Raw genomic sequence first — 18767 nt, 5'->3', positions numbered from 1 at the left:
TATCGATGCACTAAATGCAGTAAGACGTGTCTAGACTTAAGAATGATAAGCAGGCAGTTCCCTAAGGATGATAAGCAGATGATTTCCGACTAGGATTGATAAGCAAAACTTTTGACAGGCAGACACGGTCAAAGTCCAGACTCACTTAATGTATCCTAACAACTACTAGTTAGACACACTAATGCAAGGCCTGGTTCGCTAAGACCAACGCTCTGATACCAACTGAAAGGATCCGAAACTAATCATCCGGACATCGTCCATATAGATTAAAAACGAATTACAATAGTTGATAACATCGCGAGGTACTTGACCTCTATATGATACATTTTACAAACGTTGCATTTATTTCTTAAAGGCAATCTATTATTACATCGAGAGTTGACATATTAGCCTAACATTTTATAACAACCAAATGATCTAATCTGCCATTTTCATAACAATAGTCTTTAATGAACTTCAATGACTCGAATGCAACGTCCTTGTATCATAGCTTAAATGGTCCCAAGTAGTATCCTTAACATGAGCTAATGCACAGCGGAAGACTTAATTCGTACCTGAGAACAACATGCTTTAAAACGTCAACATAAAGTTGGTGAGATATATAGGTTTGATGCTAGCAGCGTTATAACAATGGACCACAAGATTTCGTATATAATCATTTCAATAAAAATATTCTAAGTGGTTGAGCACTTGGTAACCATACTTAACATTTAATCACGTCGCATATTCCCTTTAATATGAAATCTTACTACACCGTACCAAGGTGTAGTCGCAAAACGAAGTACTGTGCAACCGTTGAATACTGGTCGTCCAGTCCGGTTGGGGTTGTCAGGCCCGATAGATCTATCAACAGGATTCGCGTTTACAATACCGCTGTAAATAACAGTTACCAAGCTACAGGGAAGTATGCCAGTGGTACAACTCAACGTAGAATATATTTTTCAGTTACTTGTGTCCATAACGTAAAACATAAAATACATGTATTCTCATCCCGAAATATTTAGAGTTTAAAAGTGGGACTATATACTCACTGTTGTCTCGAAGATATATATATTTTTGACTTGGTCTTCCGGTTGATATCACGAACCTATCCATATATAATATATCAATATATTTTCATTTTAAACAAACATCTCGTATATATATTTATAATACTTTTAATACTTTGAATAATTCCTTAGTCCGTAGTTAGCGTTTCGATGTTAGTAATTCAATTTTAATGGTTCATTTTTAGATGTTTAATATACCCGCAATAAATAAACCCCCAACGAAATAAATAAAACTCCCATAAAACCCCATCGTATATGTGTTGGTCGAGATTAATCTTGACCCATGGTACCGGTGTTGTCAAATGACGTGTTGCGTACATAAAGTACCGGTGTTGTCAAATGACGTGTTGCGTACAATCATGGGATCTTATGATTAATCTTCTCGTGTTGTTTACGGGTGATCCTGAACCATATGAAATTGAATTATGAGTACATATATATAAAATATCATGTTATCTTAGAAATATGTGATTTATATCTTTTTTTTCCAATTGATCCCGTAGTTGAAATGATCTAGGATAACCAATTTTGTTTCGGTCATAGTTTCTTCGTTACAAGTCCGTTTTCGTTGATTCAAATTGCCATCTTCTTGGATCGAGTTCTTCTTTAAGACTATGAACTGTAAATACCTTGGTTTGTATTCAAAATCATACGGCATAAGTGAAACATTAGTGAAACATATGAAGTTAAACATTTTGTTACAAAAAAAAAAATCATTTAATGACCATTTTTCTAAAAATACTTATACTTTGAAAAACCAAGTTTTACCTTATTAAATTAGCATATATTTAAGTTATATTACAGGTCTTGAAGTATTTTAAAAGTTAAGTTAGAAGGATCTATTTAGTTTGCAAACAAGTTTGAAAACATTCAAACTATGTTCTTGTTGTTAAACTTTTGTACCACAAAATAAGATAGCTATATATATATGAATCGAACAAGGTTATGAACATAGATTCTACCTCAAGTTCCTTGGATAAGTTTGCTGTAAAAGAGGAGTAAGAAGCTAGAATCAAAAGGGTGATAGAAGTGGATGAAAGATTGGAAGTAAGTTGGTGTTCTTGGAAGGTTTTCTTGAAGTGTTTTTGTATGGTTTTCTTATGGTGTTTATGTAAGGTTTTTGAAGCTAGATCTTCTTAGAACTTTACTGAATTGTTGAAGGTGTTTAAGGGTTATAAGTGTGTGTGTTTTAGCTAGGAGATTGAAGTAGTAAATGAATCAAAATGATGATACATATATACTCCTAAAAATGTGATCTTTAAGGATAACATGACAAAATTTTAGTTTGTAATCTTATGTATTTGTCAAACAATAATACAAAAGCAATTACCTTATACCTAGGGTAGTAACAAGGGCTGGTTAGGTGGTGATTTGATGTGTATATACCAATAGTAAATACGTATAGAAGCTAGGTATGATACGAGTACAAATACTCTAGATATACGTATAGAAATTTTGTGAAAAATGGAATGAGGATTCAAATATAGCTATCTTTTGTGAATACACTTATATGATTTTATGTATTTAAGTCTTAAAAGTGAGTAAATACATTACTTATACGATATATGTATAAACATTATAAGTCTTAAGTATTTATGTCAAATAACGTTACGTATAGTTATCGTTTTGAAAACTTAAGTTAGTAGTTTCAAAATATACTTATAACTTATAGTTTTTGATACAAAATAAGATATTAAAACATTCATTAATCATGTTAAATATGTATATATACATATATATACGCAAACGTATAATTATCATATATTGTATAGTTCGTGATATCGTCGGTCAAACTAGACGGTCAAACGTTGTGTAAAACTCTTTTCGGAAATATAAATCTCGACAATTTGGATTATTTATCATGTTGGTAAGTTTTAATTTATGTAAATATTAATCTTATAAGTATAGAACGATCGAAAAAAAAATGCGGGTCAACTTTAGGGTTTTTGCTTATCGTGTCGGAACCATATAGAGATTAGAGTTTAAATTTGGTCGGAAATTTCCGGGTCGTTACAGTACTGTAACGACCCGGAAATTTCCGACCAAATTTAAACTCTAATCTCTATATGGTTCCGACACGATAAGCAAAAACCCTAAAGTTGACCCGCATTTTTTTTTCGATCGTTCTATACTTATAAGATTAATATTTACATAAATTAAAACTTACCAACATGATAAGTAATCCAAATTGTCGAGATTTATATTTCCGAAAAGAGTTTTACACAACGTTTGACCGTCTAGTTTGACCGACGATATCACGAACTATACAATATATGATAATTATACGTTTGCGTATATATATGTATATATACATATTTAACATGATTAATGAATGTTTTAATATCTTATTTTGTATCAAAAACTATAAGTTATAAGTATATTTTGAAACTACTAACTTAAGTTTTCAAAACGATAACTATACGTAACGTTATTTGACATAAATACTTAAGACTTATAATGTTTATACATATATCGTATAAGTAATGTATTTACTCACTTTTAAGACTTAAATACATAAAATCATATAAGTGTATTCACAAAAGATAGCTATATTTGAATCCTCATTCCATTTTTCACAAAATTTCTATACGTATATCTAGAGTATTTGTACTCGTATCATACCTAGCTTCTATACGTATTTACTATTGGTATATACACATCAAATCACCACCTAACCAGCCCTTGTTACTACCCTAGGTATAAGGTAATTGCTTTTGTATTATTGTTTGACAAATACATAAGATTACAAACTAAAATTTTGTCATGTTATCCTTAAAGATCACATTTTTAGGAGTATATATGTAACATCATTTTGATTCATTTACTACTTCAATCTCCTAGCTAAAACACACACACTTATAACCCTTAAACACCTTCAACAATTCAGTAAAGTTCTAAGAAGATCTAGCTTCAAAAACCTTACATAAACACCATAAGAAAACCATACAAAAACACTTCAAGAAAACCTTCCAAGAACACCAACTTACTTCCAATCTTTCATCCACTTCTATCACCCTTTTGATTCTAGCTTCTTACTCCTCTTTTACAGCAAACTTATCCAAGGAACTTGAGGTAGAATCTATGTTCATAACCTTGTTCGATTCATATATATATAGCTATCTTATTTTGTGGTACAAAAGTTTAACAACAAGAACATAGTTTGAATGTTTTCAAACTTGTTTGCAAACTAAATAGATCCTTCTAACTTAACTTTTAAAATACTTCAAGACCTGTAATATAACTTAAATATATGCTAATTTAATAAGGTAAAACTTGGTTTTTCAAAGTATAAGTATTTTTAGAAAAATGGTCATTAAATGATTTTTTTTTTTTGTAACAAAATGTTTAACTTCATATGTTTCACTAATGTTTCACTTATGCCGTATGATTTTGAATACAAACCAAGGTATTTACAGTTCATAGTCTTAAAGAAGAACTCGATCCAAGAAGATGGCAATTTGAATCAACGAAAACGGACTTGTAACGAAGAAACTATGACCGAAACAAAATTGGTTATCCTAGATCATTTCAACTACGGGATCAATTGGAAAAAAAAGATATAAATCACATATTTCTAAGATAACATGATATTTTATATATATGTACTCATAATTCAATTTCATATGGTTCAGGATCACCCGTAAACAACACGAGAAGATTAATCATAAGATCCCATGATTGTACGCAACACGTCATTTGACAACACCGGTACTTTATGTACGCAACACGTCATTTGACAACACCGGTACCATGGGTCAAGATTAATCTCGACCAACACATATACGATGGGGTTTTATGGGAGTTTTATTTATTTCGTTGGGGGTTTATTTATTGCGGGTATATTAAACATCTAAAAATGAACCATTAAAATTGAATTACTAACATCGAAACGCTAACTACGGACTAAGGAATTATTCAAAGTATTAAAAGTATTATAAATATATATACGAGATGTTTGTTTAAAATGAAAATATATTGATATATTATATATGGATAGGTTCGTGATATCAACCGGAAGACCAAGTCAAAAATATATATATCTTCGAGACAACAGTGAGTATATAGTCCCACTTTTAAACTCTAAATATTTCGGGATGAGAATACATGTATTTTATGTTTTACGCTATGGACACAAGTAACTGAAAAATATATTCTACGTTGAGTTGTACCACTGGCATACTTCCCTGTAGCTTGGTAACTAATATTTACAGCGGTATTGTAAACGCGAATCCTGTTGATAGATCTATCGGGCCTGACAACCCCAACCGGACTGGACGACCAGTATTCAACGGTTGCACAGTACTTCGTTTCGTGACTACACCTTGGTACGGTGTAGTAAGATTTCATAATAAAGGGAATATGCGACGTGATTAAATGTTAAGTATGGTTACCAAGTGCTCAACCACTTAGAATATTTTTATTAAAATGTTTATATATGAAATCTTGTGTTCCATTGTTATAACGCTGCTAGCATCAAACCTATATATCTCACCAACTTTATGTTGACGTTTTAAAGCATGTTATTCTCAGGTATGAATTAAGTCTTCCGCTGTGCATTAGCTCATGTTAAGGATACTACTTGGGACCTTTTAAGCCATGATACAAAGACGTTGCATTCGAGTCATTGGAGTTCAATAGAGAATATAAATAAGTAAATGACAGATTAGGTCATTTGGATATTATGAAATGTTAGACGAAAATGTCAAATATTGATGTAATGATAGTTTGCCTTTTAAGAATAAATGCAACGTTTGTAAAATGTATCATATAGAGGTCAAGTACCTCGCAATGTTATCATATGTTATTGTATTCGTCCCTATGGATTGGGTCGGGTCGTCTCATGTGGTATCAGAGCGTTGGTCTTAGCGAACCAGGCCTTGCATTAGTGTGTTTAACTGGTAGTTGTTAGGATGCATTAGTGAGTCTGGACTTTGACCGTGTCTACATGTCAAAAGTTTTGCTTATCATATCTAGTCGAAAATCATCTGCTTATCATCCTTAAGAATTGCCTGCTTAGTATTCTTAAGTCTAGACACGTCTTACTGCATTTGGTGCATCGATAGTGTATAGACAAAATTCGTATCCTAGCGTATCTGTTGCGATAGACATTGCCTGACGAATTTCAAAGATTCTCCGTAATTCACGGGATTTTGAGTATTATAAATACATATGTAAATTATGTATTGAAGAATACCAAACCCAACTCCTATAATCTATTCCAAACCAAAAATTCATTTCCCCGACTGTACAAGATGAACTCTGCGTCCAGTTCGAATTCCTCCGACTCCGACAGCTACGCTGATATGGATTTCCATTCGGGCTCCGAAGGCAGCGTCACTGGAATGGATCAACCAATTTCTCATCATCTATTCTGGATGAATTGGGGATGGGTTCGTAGTATACTAAATTATTGGAGACAAGAAGAAGGTGATCCCTTTCACCCACCGAATTGCCCCATTGGCGACGAACCTGAAGCACTTACCGGTGAACCTATTCGAAACACCATTTTCTCGCTCATTTCTAGAGTATCTCGTCATGATTACATACTATCCCATATTTCGAATCTTGTTCATTCGCTCGTTCCAACCGTCAATCATCCCGGTATAATAGAAGAAGTCAACGAGCTTCGCGCTCGGGTAGTGGCTTTAGAAAATACGGTGCGAAGGTTACAAACACCAGCAGCAGCACCAGCAGCATAATCTATACCACCATCATCAACGCCGACAGTACTCTTGTCACCCCCAAAATCTCAACATCACAATCTGTATCTCGAATATCAACATCACACGACTCAATATCTGTACTTCGAGTATGATCTTCGTTCTATATATCGTTCTACATCGATTATCTTCGCTTTACGTATCGTATGACGATTATGTAATTTCTAAAGTCTTAGAGATTATGTAATCTAGAATTAACGATAAATCAAATGAGTTTATTATCTTATTGACTCATTAAATCTATGATTATCTCTGAAGAAAATATATATGCAAGTATATTTTCATAAAGATAGTAATTAAAAATTCCTTCGTACAAACTAATAATGATGAAAATATTTTAACGGGTGGGTAGTACCCAAGGAATATTTAGAATTCACATTAACAAGTTACACTGTACATTCTTCGAATCTGATTCAACGATCATTTATTATCCTACTTACAATTACCGATATACGTATCCGTTCACCCCAGATTAACCATTTCCATTTAAATTTCATATTTGGATTTTTACCTATCCGAATCCAACAAGTGGCATAATGAAGAAACATTGGCAAAATAAAAATTGTTAGAAACAGATGAATTAATTAATTGAAATTGTGATAGGATTACACGCTAACTGTTCCAGCTAACTGTTCCCAGCTAACTGATTAATATTTAATTTATCGCAATTTACATTCTTGCAATTTTAATTTCTGTACTTTACATACCGTCGGGACACATGTACAACAACACGTCGGATTAATTCTGAGACAACACGTTGTATAATGGGTCATGATATATATTTATTTATTTTACGCATTTTAAATAACGGGACACGTGTACAAGGTTTCGACTTATCATATTGATCCATCTATATATATATTTCGGAACAACCATAGACACTCTATATGTGAAGGTGGGAGTTGGCTATACAGGGTCGGAGTTGATTCCAAAATATATATATACTTTGAGTTGTGATCGACACCGAGACCAGTACACGGGTCACGATACGTATTAAGTAATTCGAATATTATATATTTAGTTCATATATGAATTTATTGAACCATTGGACAATCGGACTATTGGACTGCTAACTTTGGACAATTAAAAATGAGTTAAAATGATGATTATTACATATGAAACTAAACAATCCTTCAAGTTTGCCACTTGATTCTATTTTAAACCTCATTTGTATCTTGACGATTACAATTCGCATTCACAACTTTTCATGATTCTTGAAAACATCTCGATCGAGAAGTTGAACCAGCCGCACCTCGTTTACGGAAGAAAGATTTATGCATACAGTGATGCACCTGAAAAATTTTCGAAACCGAAGTTATAGTTAAAACGTATCCGCGTCGAATTCCTTATCATTCATTATCAAAAACAATCATACGATTCCTTTTCAAGAAGCTAATTTTGTCACAGCTCCACTTCGACTTCTCAGTGAGACTACTCCTATTATAATCTCGATATTTATACTTTGTCCTTTCGACGTTGTTACCGGAGAACCTTTTTCACAACATCATCAGCAGACGTACCAGCAACTCGTTATCTCTTTGGCGAAACCCGCAATCAGTATTTTGAAAATCTCGTAGAAATTCTCCCAGTTATACCGAGAACGACTATCCCTAAGAATTACATTTTTCGAATGTGAAGTTCTGAAAAACATCCTGGACTATGAAGTAGTTCTTGAAATGCTGAAGAAGCAGAAAAAAAAAAAAAAAAAAAAAAAAAAAAAAAAAAAAAACTGTAAACGACTTTAACAGTCAAAAGTTTAATGATGAAGTACATTGTATTGGTAAAGCTTAGAAAAAGAGGAGAGTTGGAACTGGAAAACGGATTGAGCAAAGTATGAAGGAGGATGTAGATAAATCACAAGAACTGAATCTGCTTTCAAAGGATTCAAACGATTCAGTGCTTGCTGAAACCATTAGTAAAAAAAAAAAACCTACCCCTTATCCTAAACCTTTCCCGATGATATTCTTCATCATCATCTTATCTTAGATATTATAAGATATCTTCATATCTTTTGTTATACATATCCTCCATATTTCTGGAGATATTCTCACAACTGTTCTTATCCAAAATCATGTATTTCTCCGTAATATCTGCGTTACAATATAAAAGAAACTGTGTTAGTTTCTAAGTTCTAAAACCTTCAAGTTTAAAATAGGAATGTTTTGAAGTAGTGTTGGGAACTGATACATGAATTAGTATAATATAATGAAACTTGATCAACTTCATTATATTACAGTAAGTCATGTTAAGTTTCTAATGGAATGTGATGATTCACAGTACCGTCATCATGTGCCATGTTACACGGCTCTTACATTCTATCAAGTCTCCAAACATATTAGAACGTATCACCTTGATAGTTCTATTTTCCCGGAATATTCGAGTAATTTAACGAATCAAGATCGTGCCATTACAATTTTATTCTAAAACCAATAGCTAGGTTCATTCCAAATTTTATACCTACGAATTCCGAACTATTGATCGCTTGACTCAAGGACGGGAAGAAGAAACGAAGGGACAAAGTCCCAAAAATAGAAATTGGGGTATAGATCACAGCAAATAGGAGAGAATATTAACTATGGATGACAATGATTATGGAAAACAGAAGCAGGAGCATCGAAGTATAAGGAAAGATATCAAACCCAACAACCACCCAGAAACTACAAACCATGTATATCAATACGTATGGCGACGTAAAGACACGGGAGAATTAGAAACATTATAATTCCAAGAAAATCATAAAAGTGAATAGATTCTTCTGGCGGTAGATGGAAGAGAAGAATGAAAGATATAAAAGTTAGAAGTATAACAAAAATCAGAACGGGATGAAGCATTTCAAAGGATACCTTAAAGTAGGAATTAAGGAGAAAGAGTAGAAGATGCGAGTTGTGAAAAATAAGGAAACGAAGGGGTGGATTTATAGTGAAATATCCGAAAGAGAAATCGAAACAGATTACCGCATTAAATCAAAGAAGATTCTGATCGCCGAATAACCAAATCTTATTACGTAAGATTTTTCCTAAATCCCTTAAATCCCGGAAATCAATTCTAAACCACGTCATCGATTAAAAACGATTCCATATTTACTCATTTCATTTTTTTTTTGTGATAGCTTCGCTCGTGCGTCTCACATAACCAAATCGTTTTATCTAAATCTTTCAATAATGATAAAATTTCATTATTACCTCATATTCGTCATGAAAACATTCCTATGGTTATTTATGACAACCTCTACCAAATTTCGAGGACGAAATTTCTTTAACGGATGGGTACTGTAACGACCCGGAAATTTCCGACCAAATTTAAACTCTAATCTCTATATGGTTCCGACACGATAAGCAAAAACCCTAAAGTTGACCCGCATTTTTTTTTCGATCGTTCTATACTTATAAGATTAATATTTACATAAATTAAAACTTACCAACATGATAAGTAATCCAAATTGTCGAGATTTATATTTCCGAAAAGAGTTTTACACAACGTTTGACCGTCTAGTTTGACCGACGATATCACGAACTATACAATATATGATAATTATACGTTTGCGTATATATATGTATATATACATATTTAACATGATTAATGAATGTTTTAATATCTTATTTTGTATCAAAAACTATAAGTTATAAGTATATTTTGAAACTACTAACTTAAGTTTTCAAAACGATAACTATACGTAACGTTATTTGACATAAATACTTAAGACTTATAATGTTTATACATATATCGTATAAGTAATGTATTTACTCACTTTTAAGACTTAAATACATAAAATCATATAAGTGTATTCACAAAAGATAGCTATATTTGAATCCTCATTCCATTTTTCACAAAATTTCTATACGTATATCTAGAGTATTTGTACTCGTATCATACCTAGCTTCTATACGTATTTACTATTGGTATATACACATCAAATCACCACCTAACCAGCCCTTGTTACTACCCTAGGTATAAGGTAATTGCTTTTGTATTATTGTTTGACAAATACATAAGATTACAAACTAAAATTTTGTCATGTTATCCTTAAAGATCACATTTTTAGGAGTATATATGTATCATCATTTTGATTCATTTACTACTTCAATCTCCTAGCTAAAACACACACACTTATAACCCTTAAACACCTTCAACAATTCAGTAAAGTTCTAAGAAGATCTAGCTTCAAAAACCTTACATAAACACCATAAGAAAACCATACAAAAACACTTCAAGAAAACCTTCCAAGAACACCAACTTACTTCCAATCTTTCATCCACTTCTATCACCCTTTTGATTCTAGCTTCTTACTCCTCTTTTACAGCAAACTTATCCAAGGAACTTGAGGTAGAATCTATGTTCATAACCTTGTTCGATTCATATATATATAGCTATCTTATTTTGTGGTACAAAAGTTTAACAACAAGAACATAGTTTGAATGTTTTCAAACTTGTTTGCAAACTAAATAGATCCTTCTAACTTAACTTTTAAAATACTTCAAGACCTGTAATATAACTTAAATATATGCTAATTTAATAAGGTAAAACTTGGTTTTTCAAAGTATAAGTATTTTTAGAAAAATGGTCATTAAATGATTTTTTTTTTTTGTAACAAAATGTTTAACTTCATATGTTTCACTAATGTTTCACTTATGCCGTATGATTTTGAATACAAACCAAGGTATTTACAGTTCATAGTCTTAAAGAAGAACTCGATCCAAGAAGATGGCAATTTGAATCAACGAAAACGGACTTGTAACGAAGAAACTATGACCAAAACAAAATTGGTTATCCTAGATCATTTCAACTACGGGATCAATTGGAAAAAAAAGATATAAATCACATATTTCTAAGATAACATGATATTTTATATATATGTACTCATAATTCAATTTCATATGGTTCAGGATCACCCGTAAACAACACGAGAAGATTAATCATAAGATCCCATGATTGTACGCAACACGTCATTTGACAACACCGGTACTTTATGTACGCAACACGTCATTTGACAACACCGGTACCATGGGTCAAGATTAATCTCGACCAACACATATACGATGGGGTTTTATGGGAGTTTTATTTATTTCGTTGGGGGTTTATTTATTGCGGGTATATTAAACATCTAAAAATGAACCATTAAAATTGAATTACTAACATCGAAACGCTAACTACGGACTAAGGAATTATTCAAAGTATTAAAAGTATTATAAATATATATACGAGATGTTTGTTTAAAATGAAAATATATTGATATATTATATATGGATAGGTTCGTGATATCAACCGGAAGACCAAGTCAAAAATATATATATCTTCGAGACAACAGTGAGTATATAGTCCCACTTTTAAACTCTAAATATTTCGGGATGAGAATACATGTATTTTATGTTTTACATTATGGACACAAGTAACTGAAAAAAATATATTCTACGTTGAGTTGTACCACTGGCATACTTCCCTGTAGCTTGGTAACTAATATTTACAGCGGTATTGTAAACGCGAATCCTGTTGATAGATCTATCGGGCCTGACAACCCCAACCGGACTGGACGACCAGTATTCAACGGTTGCACAGTACTTCGTTTTGTGACTACACTTGGTACGGTGTAGTAAGATTTCATATTAAAGGGAATATGCGACGTGATTAAATGTTAAGTATGGTTACCAAGTGCTCAACCACTTAGAATATTTTTATTAAAATGTTTATATATGAAATCTTGTGGTCCATCGTTATATCGCTGCTAGCATCAAACCTATATATCTCACCAACTTTATGTTGACGTTTTAAAGCATGTTATTCTCAGGTATGAATTAAGACTTCCGCTGTGCGTTAGCTCATATTAAGTATACTAGTTGGGACCATTTAAGCCATGATACAAGAACGTTGCATTCGAGTCATTGAAGATCATTAAAGACATTTATTAAGTAAATGACAGTTTAGGTCATTTGGATATCGAGAAATGTTTGACGAGTTTATTAATTTTTTTATGTAAAGATAGATTGCCTTTTAAGAATAAATGCAACGTTTGTAAAATGTATCATATAGAGGTCAAGTACCTCGCGATGTTATCAACTGTTGTAATTCGTTTGTAATCAATATGGACATCGTCCGGATGATTAGTTTCGGATCCTTTCAGTTGGTATCAGAGCGTTGGTCTTAGCGAACCAGGCCTTGCATTAGTGTGTCTAACTGGTAGTTGTTAGGATACATTAGTGAGTCTGGACTTTGACCGTATCTACCTGCTAAAAAGTTTTGCTTATCATTTCTAGTCGGAAACCATCTGCTTATCATCCTTAGGGAGTTGCCTGCTTATCATTCTTTAGTCTAGACACGTCTTACTGCATCTAGTGCATCGATAGTGTATAGACAAAATTCATATCCTAGCGTATCTATTACTATAAACATTGCCCGACGAATTTCAAAGATTCTCCGTAATTCACGGGATTTCGGTATTATATATACATATGAAAATTATGTATTGAAGAGTACCAAACCCAACTCCTATAATCTATTCCAAACCAAAAAAATTCATTTCTCCAACTATACAAGATGAATTCTTCATCCAGTTCGAATTCCTCCGACTTCGATAGCTACGCCGACATGGATTTCCATTCGAGCTCCGAGAACAGTGTCACCGGAATGGATCAACCAATTTCCCATCATCTATTCTGGATGAACTGGGGATGGGTTCGTAATATACTAAATTTCTGGAGGCAAGAAGAAGGTGATCCATTTCATCCACCAAATTGCCCTCTTAACGATGAACCTGAAGCACTTACCGGCGAACCCATTCGAAACACCATTTTCTCGCTCATTTCTAGAGTATCTCGTCATGATTACATACTATCCCATATTTCAAATCTTGTTCATTCGCTCGTTCCAACCGTCAATCATCCCGGTATAATAGAAGAAGTCAACGAACTCCGTGCTCGGGTAGTGGTTTTGGAGAATATGGTGCGAAGGTTACAAACACCAACAGCAGCACCAGCAGCATAATCCGTACTACCATCGTCAACGCCGACAGTACCTTTATCACCCCAATCACAATCTCAACATCACAATCTGTATCTCGAATATCAACATCACACGACTCAATATCTGTACTTCAAGTATGATCTTCGTTCTATATATCGTTCTACATCGATTATCTTCGCTTTACGTATCGTATGACGATTATGTAATTTCTAAAGTCTTAGAGATTATGTAATCTAGAATTAACGATAAATCAAATGAGTTTAATATCTTATTGACTCATTAAATCTATGATTATCTCTGAAGAAAATATATATGCAAGTATATTTTCATAAAGATAGTAATTAAAAATTCCTTCGTACAAACTATTAATGATGAAAATATTTTAACGGGTGGGTAGTACCCGAGGAATATTTAGAATTCACATTAATAAGTTATATTGTACATTCTTGAATCTGATTCAACGGTTATCTATTATCTTACTTACAACCACCGATATTCGTATCCGCTCACCCCAGAATAACCATTTTCAATCAAATTTCATATTCGGATTTTGACCTACCAGAATCCAACAAGTGGCATAAAGAAGAAAACATTGGACAATTAAAATGAATTAAAATGTTGATTGTAACATATGAAACTAAACAATTCTTCAAGTTTGCCACTTGATTTTATCTTAAACCTCATTCGTAACTTGACGATTACAATTCGCATTCAAATCCTTTCATGATTTCTGAAAACACCCTGAACTATGAAGTAGCTCTTGAAATGCTGATGAAGCAGCAAAAACTGTAAACGACTTTAACAATCAAAAGATTGATGATAAAGAATGGTATGGTGGTAAAGCTGAGAAAAAGAGAAGGTTTGGAACTGGAAAACGGATTGAGCAAAGTATGAAGGAGGCCGTGAACAAATCATGAAAACAGAACCTGCCTTCAAAGGATCCAAATGATCCAGTGCCTGCTGAAACCGTTAGTAAGAACACTGCTCCTTATTCTAAACTTTTCAAGATGATATTCTTCACCATCATTTTATCTTAGATATTATAAGATATCTTCATTCGTTATACATATTTTTCATATTTCTGGAGATATTTTTACAACTATTCCTATCTGCGATCATTTAACTCTCCGTAACATCTGCGCTACAATATAAAAGAAACTGTGTTAGTTTCTAAATTCTGAAATCTCTAAGTTTAAAAATATGAATGTTTTGAAGTAGTGTTGGGAACTGATACATGAATTAGTATAATATAATGAAACTTGATCAACTTCATTATATTACAGTAAGTCATGTTAAGTTTCTAATGGAATGTGATGATTCACAGTACCGTCATCATGTGCCATGTTACACGGCTCTTACATTCTATCAAGTCTTCAAACATATTAGAACGTATCACCTTGATAGTTCTATTTTTTTTCCGGAATATTCGAGTAATTTAACGAATCAAGATCGTGCCATTACAATTTCATTCTAAAACCAATAGCAAGGTTCATTCCAAATTTCCTACCTACGAATTTCGGACCATTGTTCGCTTGGCTCGAGGACGGGAAGAAGAAATGAAGGGACAAAACTTCAGAATAGAAATAGGAACATAAACCACATCAAATAAGAGAGAGCATTAACTGTGGATGACAATGATTTTAAGGGACGGGAGTAGGAACATCGAAATATAAGGGAAGGTATAAAACCTAACAACAACCCCGAAACTACAAACCGTGCATATCAATACGTATTGCAACATAAAGGCACGGGAGAATTAAAAACATTATAATTCCAAGGAAAGGATAAAAGAGAATAGATTCTTCTGGTGATAGATGAAAAAGAAGAATGAAAGATATGAAAGTTAGAAATATAACAAGGGTTAGAATGGGATGGAGCATATTAGCGAATGTCTTAAAGTAGGAACTAAAGAGAAAGAATAGAAGATGTGGGAAGAAAGAAAGGGAATGAGGTAAATTTATAGTGAAATATTCGACAAAGAAATCAAAACAGATTGCCGCGTTAAATCAAAGAAGATCCTGATCGCCGCAAAACTAAATCTTATTACATAAGATTTTCTTTAAAACCCTTAAATCCCGGAAATCGATCATAATCACGTCATCGGTTACAACAATTCTATATTTACTCATTTCACTCTTTTGTGATAGCTTCGCTCGTGCGTCTCACATAACCAAATCGTTTTATCTAAATCTTTCAATAATGATAAAATTTCATTATTACCTCATATTCGTCATGAAAACATTCCTATTGTTGTTTATGACAACCTCTACCAAATTTCGAGGACGAAATTTCTTTAACGGATGGGTACTGTAACGACCCGGAAATTTCCGACCAAATTTAAACTCTAATCTCTATATGGTTCCGACACGATAAGCAAAAACCCTAAAGTTGACCCGCACTTTTTCGATCATTCTATACTTATAAGATTAATATTTACATAAATTAAACCTTACCAACATGATAAGCAATCCAAATTGTTGAGATTTATGTTTCCGAAAAGAGTTTTACACAACGTTTGACCGTCTAGTTTGACCGATGATATCACGAACTATACAATATATGATAATTATACGTTTGTGTATATATATGTATATATACATATTTAACATGATTAATGAATGTTTTAATATCTCATTTTGTATTAATAACAATAAGTTATAAGTATATTTTGAAACTACTAACTTAAGTTTTCAAAACGATAACTATACGTAACGTTATTTGACATAAATACTTAAGACTTATAATGTTTATACATATATCGTATAAGTAATGTATTTAATCACTTTTAAAGACTTAAATACATAAAATCATATAAGTGTATTCACAAAAGATAGCTATATTTGAATCCTCATTCCATTTTTCACAAAATTTCTATACGTATATCTAGAGTATTTGTACTCGTATCATACCTAGCTTCTATACGTATTTACTCTTGGTATATACACATCAAATCACCACCTAACCAGCCCTTGTTCATGCCTTATGTATAAGGTAATTACTTTTGAATGATTGTAAGACTAATTACAAAAATACAAACTAAAAATTTGTCCATGTCTACTACATAAACATTTTTTTAGGAGTATATATGTATCCTCATTTTGTTTCATTTTTACTTCCATTCTCTAGCTAAAAACACCCACACTCTCAAGAACATTAAACTCCATAAACATTCAGCAAAGTTCCATGAAGATCTAGCTTCAAAAACCTTACTTAAACACCATAAGAAAACCATACAAAAACACTTCAAGAAATCCTTCCAAGAACACAAACTTACTTCCAATCTTTCATCCACTTCCATCACCCTTTTGATTCTAGCTTCTTACTCCTCTTTTACAGCAACCTTGTCCAAGGAACTTGAGGTAGTATCTATGTTCATATCCTTATTCGATTCATATATATATAGCTATCTTATTTTGTGGTATAAAAGTTTAACAACAAGAACATAGTTTGAATGTTTTCAAACTTGTTTGCAAACTAAATAGATCCTTCTAACTTAACTTTTAAAATACTTCAAGACCTGTAATATAACTTAAATATATGCTAATTTAACAAGGTATAATTTGGTTTTTCAAAGAATATCTTAAAAACTGTTTTTACGACGTCGGAGTGCCACCGGGGACTGTTTTGGGTTGGATAATTAAAAACTATCTTAAACTTTGAGTTGGAGGTTTATGTTCTGGAAAAATGATTTTTACTATGAATATGATAACACATAAAAATTTCATGATTTAATTCAAAGTATAAGTATTATTAGAAAAATAATCATTTAAGGTTGTTTAAATAAAGGAAAATGTTTAACTTCATAAGTTTCACTAAAGTTTCACCTATGCCGTGTGATTTTGAATACAAACCAAGGTATTTTCAGTTCATAGTCTTAAAGAGGGACTCGATCCAAGGAGATGGCAAGTTGAATCAACGAAAACGGATTTGTAACGAAGAAACTATGACCGAAACAAAATTGGTTATCCAAGACTTGTTTAACTTCGGGATTAATTGGGAAAAATTAAATAAAATCACATCTTTCTAAAATAACATGATATTTTATATATATGTACTCATAATTCAATTTTATATGGTTCAGGATCACCCGTAAACAATACGAGAAGATTAATCATAAGATCCCATTATTGTACGCAACACGTCATTTGACAACACCGGTACTTTATGTACGCAACACGTCATTTGACAACACCGGTACCGTGGGTCAAGATTAATCTCGACCAATACATATACGATGAGGGTTTTATTTATTTCATTGGGGGTTTATTAAACATCTAAATATGAACCATTAAAATTGAATTACTAACAACGAACTGCTAACTACGGACTAAGGAATTATTCAAAGTATTAAAAGTATAACAAGTATATATATGTGACGTTTGTTTAAAAAAGAAAAGGTATTGATATATTATATATGGATAGGTTCGTGATATCAACCGGAGACCAAGTCAAATTATATATATATCTTCAAGACGAAAGTGAGTATATAGTCCCACTTTTAAACTCTAAATATTTCGGGATGAGAATACATGTATTTTATGTTTTACATTATGGACACAAGTAACTGAAAAATATATTCTACGTTGAGTTGTACCACTGGCATACTTCCCTGTAGCTTGGTAACTAATATTTACAGCGGTATTGTAAACGCGAATCCTGTTGATAGATCTATCGGGCCTGACAACCCCAACCGGACTGGACGACCAGTATTCAACGGTTGCACAGTACTTCGTTTCGTGACTACACTTGGTACAGTGTAGTAAGATTTCATATTAAAGGGAATATGCGACGTGATTAATTGTTAAGTATGGTTACCAAGTGCTCAACCACTTAGAATATTTTTATTAAAATGTTTATATATGAAATCTTGTGGTCCATCGTTATATCGCTGCTAGCATCAAACCTATATATCTCACCAACTTTATGTTGACGTTTTAAAGCATGTTATTATACGTTTGTGTATATATATGTATATATACATATTTAACATGATTAAGGAATGTTTTAATACCTCATTTTATATTAATAACAACAAGTTATATGT

The sequence above is a fragment of the Rutidosis leptorrhynchoides genome, chromosome 2 (genome assembly GCF_046630445.1).
Source record: "Rutidosis leptorrhynchoides isolate AG116_Rl617_1_P2 chromosome 2, CSIRO_AGI_Rlap_v1, whole genome shotgun sequence".
In the NCBI taxonomy this organism is placed as follows: Eukaryota; Viridiplantae; Streptophyta; class Magnoliopsida; order Asterales; family Asteraceae; genus Rutidosis; species Rutidosis leptorrhynchoides.
This window is presented reverse-complemented; position numbering follows the sequence as displayed.